Source organism: Cervus elaphus, chromosome 19 (genome assembly GCF_910594005.1).
Source record: "Cervus elaphus chromosome 19, mCerEla1.1, whole genome shotgun sequence".
In the NCBI taxonomy this organism is placed as follows: Eukaryota; Metazoa; Chordata; class Mammalia; order Artiodactyla; family Cervidae; genus Cervus; species Cervus elaphus.
Window position 1 is genome coordinate 56,904 of NC_057833.1, and position 6,000 is coordinate 62,903.

Sequence of the window (6,000 nt, forward strand, 5' to 3'; positions counted from 1 at the left end):
ACCACAGAAGCCGGAACATGCCTGTACTCATAGATTAAAGCTTACCCAACTTTGTAGTTTACAGAGACACTGCTCTGGAAAGCTCCCTGGTGTTCTCCATGGTTCTGCAAGTAATACACTTTTCCTTCCCATGAGCTTTGGCTGGGTTGTACCTTCTGGCTCTCCACCAACCAAGAGGTAAACTCACTTTTCTGGTAACATTTCTCCATCCAGACTCCCAACCACCACTTGAAACTAATTTTACAGTCAGTCGCTTTGCTTCCAAAACATGGAAATCTCATAATTTTTCTGTGAGCAAAGCTACCTAAGGGCCAGAAACAGTGTCCCCATTTTATCTTGTGAAGCCAGTAGGTGTCAAGCAAACTCAGCTCAGTGGATCCACAGTCCTCCAGATCGATACCTCAGCTTACAGAAAACACTTGCAAGGGTTTGAGGTTCTACTTATACCTCATTTCTGAAGGCTTTTCATACCTACATTAAATATACAGATGGCTCATCAGTGCCACTTCCACTTTCAGGTTAAAAATCCTCCACGTTTTTTCTAACATCCTTATTCCATGCGTTGTGTTTAAATCTTTGGCCACACGGTGTTTATCTTGTCTCTCATCAGAATGTAGCTAATTACACCATTTTCCCTTGAATAATAATTTCCCTGCCATAAGAGTTCTTGCCAAAACTGGATTTGACAAGGTAGGGCACAGGTCGGCCTCGGATAAACTCCGGGAGCACGGTTACAGTCTGGTGGAGCCGATATACCAGTATAGATACCTGGTAAGTTCAGATTATATTAAACACTCTTTCCATAACTTTTCCAATGTCAATTAAATCAGAACAAGGTGAAGCAGGGAGAAGTGTTGAAATTTTAAATGATCTCTAAGGACCCTAAAAAAAAAATCAAAAAAACAAAAAAACATTAGACAGAAACCCTAACCGTTGCTGGTCCATACAAAAGAATCACAATGTGTCTTTTTCATGAAAATGGAACAATTGACTAACTAGAGTTGCAGCAAGTTGGAGTTGTGCTTGCTTTGAGTTGAAACAGTTTGGATGTGGGCATATGAGGATATATAGGATGATACATATTTAAGGAGGTAATATGTATGAATCCAAAAATGTATAAGGTATACTTTGTAAACAAAGATGAAACATTTAACTAGTTTTCACTATCTCACCTTTCCAGACTTTGCCATCATCTACTGACCCCCTGTGGACTTGTTGGTTTAGTGCCCTCAGATTAAAACTAGTCACATGCATCTTGCTTAGCTGTGTTCTCTTTGTTTGAAATTGTTTATGTTTCTCTCTCCTAGAATGCTCTTATAAATGCCACTATCTGTATCACTTATTTTGTCTATAAGGTGGTCTCCTTCATTGTCCACTGTGTAACCATCCTCTGTGTATAGAGATATTTACATGTCTATGTATATAGATATCTATGTCTATATGTATTTATAATAGATATTTATATCTGTATATACATAGATAGTTATGTCTATATGTACATATACATTTATATGTCTATGTATATAGATATCTATGTCTCTATGAACCTAAGTATTTATACATCTATGTACCTACAATGTATATTTCTATGCATATGGACATTTGTATATCTACATACCTAGACATTTATATCTCTATCTGGATATTTACATATCGATGTACCTAGATATTTACATTTATGTACACTTATGCATATACAAATAGATGTCTTACCAGTATAACAGGGCCTGTAGCAAAGGGAAAGCTCCTACAAAAAGACCTGACTTGGCAACTGAACAAAAACAAAATAGAAAATACACTCGGTTCACCTGCCACCAACTACACATGGTATATCAAAAAAATAACTTATGCTTATGAGAACATTTCATGCAAAGATGGGGTCAGTAAAGGACAGAAATGGTATGGACTTAACAGAAGCAGAAGATATTAAGAAGGGGTGGCAAGAAAACACAGAAGAACTGTACAAAAAAGATCTTCATGAACCAGATAATCATGATAGTGTGATCACTCATCTAGAGCCAGACATCCTGGAATGTGAAGTCAAGTGGGCCTTAGGAGACATCACTACAAACAAAGCTAGTAGAGGTGATGGAATTCCACTTGAGCTATTTCAGATCCTAAAAGATGATGCTGTGAAAGTGCTGCACTCAATCTGTCAGCAAATTTAGAAAACTCAGCAGTGGTCACAGGACTGGAAAAGGTCAGTTTTCATTCCAATCCGAAAGAAAGGCAATGCCAAATAATGCTCAAACTACTGCACAATTGCACTCAGCTCATACACTAGCAAAATAATGCTCAAAATTCTCCAAGCCAGGCTTGACCAATACATGAACTGTGAACTTCCAGATCTTCAAGCTGGTTTTAGAAAAGGTAGAGAAACCAGATATCAAATGGACAGCATCCACTGGATCATCGAAAAAGCAAGAAAGTTCCAGAAAAAAAATATCTATTTCTGCTTTATAGACTATGCCAAAGCCTTTGACTGTGTGGGCCACAATAAAGTGTGGAAAATACCCAAAATATGGGAATACCAGACCACCTGAACTGCCTCTTGAGAAATCTGTATGGAGGTCAAGAAGCAACAGTCAGAACCAGACATGGAACAACAGACTGGTTCCAAATCGGGAAAGGAGCATATCAAGGCTATATATTTTGTCACCCTGCTTATTTAACTTCTGTGCAGAGTACATCATGAGAAATACCGGGCTGGATGAAGCACAAGCTGGAATCAAGATTGCCAGGAGAAATGTCAATAACCTCAGATATGCAGATGACACCACCCTTATGGCAGAAAGTGAAGAAGAACTAAAGAGCTTCTTGAGGTAAGTGAAAGAGGAGAGTGGAAAAGTTGGCTTAAAACTCAACATTCAGAAAACTAAGATCACGGCATCTGGTCCCATCACTTCATGGCAAATAGATGGGGAAACAGTGACTGACTTTATTTTTGGGGGCTCCAAAATCACTGCAGATGGTGCCTGCAGCCATGAAATTAAAAGACACTTACTCCTTGGAAGAAAAGTTATTACCAACCTAGACAGTATATTAAAAAGGAGAGATTTACTTTGCTAACAAAGGTCTGTTTAGTCAAGGCTATGGTTTTTCCAGTGGTCATGTATGGATGGGACAGTTGGACTATAAAGAAAACTGAGTGCTGAAGAATGGATGCTTTTGAGCTGTGGTGTTGGAGAAGACTCGAGAGTCCCTTGGACTGCAAGGGAATACAACCAGTCCATTCTAAATGAGGTCAGACCTGAGTGTTCATTGGAAAGACTGATGTTGAAGCTGAAACCCCAATGCTTTGGCCACCTGATGTGAAGAGCTGACTCATTTGAAAAGACCCTTATGCTGAGAAAGATTGAGGGCAGGAGGAGAAGGGGACGACAGAGGATGAGATGGTTGGATGGCATCACTGACTCAGTGGACACGAGTTTGGGTAAACTCCGGGAGTGACTGATAGACAGGGAGGCCTGACATGCTACAGACCATGGGGCTGCAAAGAGTCAGACACGACTGAGTGACTGAATTGAACTGATAAGGGGACAGAATATGAAGAAGAATAGATATCTATATCTATATCAAGAATAGATATCTATAGGTATACCAGACCAGCTGGCATGTAAGGGATGCTGATGGTGACTGGTTCTGACTCTCAAGACTTCAATCAACTGAAGCTTGGAGTCTCCCACAGCCCAAGACCCTTAATGAATATGCCTGTAAAGTTAAAGTGTTAGTCACTCACTCATGTCTGACTCTTTGCAACCCCATGGACCACCAGCCTCCTCTGTCCATGGGATTCTCCAGGCAAGAATACTGGAATGGACTGCCCTGCCCTCCTCTTGGAATCTTCCTCACATAGGGGTTGAACCCGGGTCTTCTGCTATGCAGAGATTGTTCACCATCTGAGTCACCACAGAAGCTGGAACATGCCTGTACTCATAGATTAAAGCTTACCCAACTTTGTGGTTTACAGAGACACTGCTCTGGAAAGCTCCATGGTGTTCTCCATAGTTCTGCAAGTAATACACTTTTCCTTCCCATGAGCTTTGGCTGGGTTGTACCTTCTGGCTCTACACCCACCAAGAGGTAAACTCGCTTTTCTGGTAACATTTCTCCATCCAGACTCCCAACCATCACTTGATACTAATTCTACAGTCAGTCGCTTTGCTTCCAATACATGGAAATCACATTAATTTTCTGTGAGCAAAGCTACCTAAGGGCCAGAAACAGTATCCCTATTTTATCTTGTGAAGCCAGTAGGTGTCAGGCAAACTCAGCTCAGTGGATCCACAGTCCTCCAGATTGATGCCTCGGCTTAGAGAAAACACTTGCAAGGCTTTGAGGTTTTACTCATACATCATTTCTGAAGGCTTTTCATACCTACATTAAATATACAGATGGCTCATCAGTGCCACTTCTACTTTCAGGTTAAAAATCCTCCAAGTTTTTCTAACATCCTTATTCCATGCGTTGTGTTTAAATCTTTGACCATAGGGTGTTTATCTTGTGTCTCATCCGAATATAGTTAATTACACCGTTTTCCCTTGAACAATGCAGTATTCACCACATAGAGTTCTTGACAAAACTGGATTTGACAAGGTAGGGCACATGTGGGCCTAGGATAAACTCCGGGAGCACGGTTAAAGTCTGGTGGAGCCGATATACCACTTGAGGGCACTGGAAAGAAACATTCAGCCTGAGGACAACCCGCCCACTTGAGGATCCAAGCCTAAGAGGCCATGCCTGAAAACAAAGAAACCAGCCACGATGCGCATGCGCGCTGGAGGCTTGACAGACACGCCCACAGAGCAGCCAATCCCCGAGCGGTGGGGCGGGGCCTCCATCGCGCTCCCCACACTCCGGGCGCCTATTGGCCAGACTGCCTCAGTCCCAACGCCGATTGGTCGCTTGTGCCTGACAGGGTACAGGCAGGCTGCTGGCCCTTCACTTCACCTCAGCACGGAAGGACTGGACGTTGCTGAACCTCTCCCGCTCCTGGGGACAGGGTGGGCAGCGTGGCAGGACAGCCGGGAGGCTGATGGGAACGCGCCCTGCGCAGCCCTGATAACCCTTTAGCCTAATGGCTTCAAATTCCAGGGTGGGAGGCCCGAAATCCTGTCAACTTTGAGTAACCTGAGTCCTAATCTGAAGGGTGCTTGGTCTCGTCAGCTTCAGGGATTACAAGTCCCTTCACGCACAGAAACAACAAACCCCTTAGTGCTGCGACCCTCAAATACCTAGATTAAGCCCAGTTCCCCTCAGCCTGAGGCACCCTAAAAATACCACCCGCAGAGACACCAAATTTCCTCAACCTCGCAGACCCTGAATCCCTCCGCCTGGGAGCCCTTAAAACTCTTCCTCCTCAAGACCATAACTGTCCAGCCTGTCGGAGACTTCACGTCCCTTAATAAGAAACCCCCGATTTCCTCAGCCTCACAGATCCCAAGTTTTCTCACCCTGCACATTCTACATCAGACAAAAGATCCCCAGTCCCCTCTGTCTGAGGACCCCAGTTACTTCAGCCCGTGGGACCCAGATCTCCTCAAGCAGAGCGACCTGTCCGTTAGATGTAGAACCTACGTTATGCCCAGATTTTTCTGAGTGTCCAGGAGGAGATCCTCAAAACTCTTATTGTAGAAACATTCCCTCTGCTGCACTGGAACAGAGCCCTGATTTCAGCCTGACCCCAGTTCAGCAGTTAGGGGTTTCCAGGTCTCCTCAAGAATCCCTCCATCACCCCAGACACATCCCTCCCAGTGCCTTCCCTCAGAGGGGCTGAATTGTAGGGAACCAAAGAAACCAAATCTCATTCACATTAGGCTGATCTGTCATATCTAGTCAGGATCAGTCCATCCCAACAATACCCTCACCCTGACTTTCCCCTCACCTTCCTGCCCTGGACACTCCACCCAAGGCAGACAGACCAGGCTCTGGACACTGGTCTGGGCTATCTCAGCACCTCCTTCTTCCACAGGCACCTTGGTCTTGAGCACTCCAATGGCC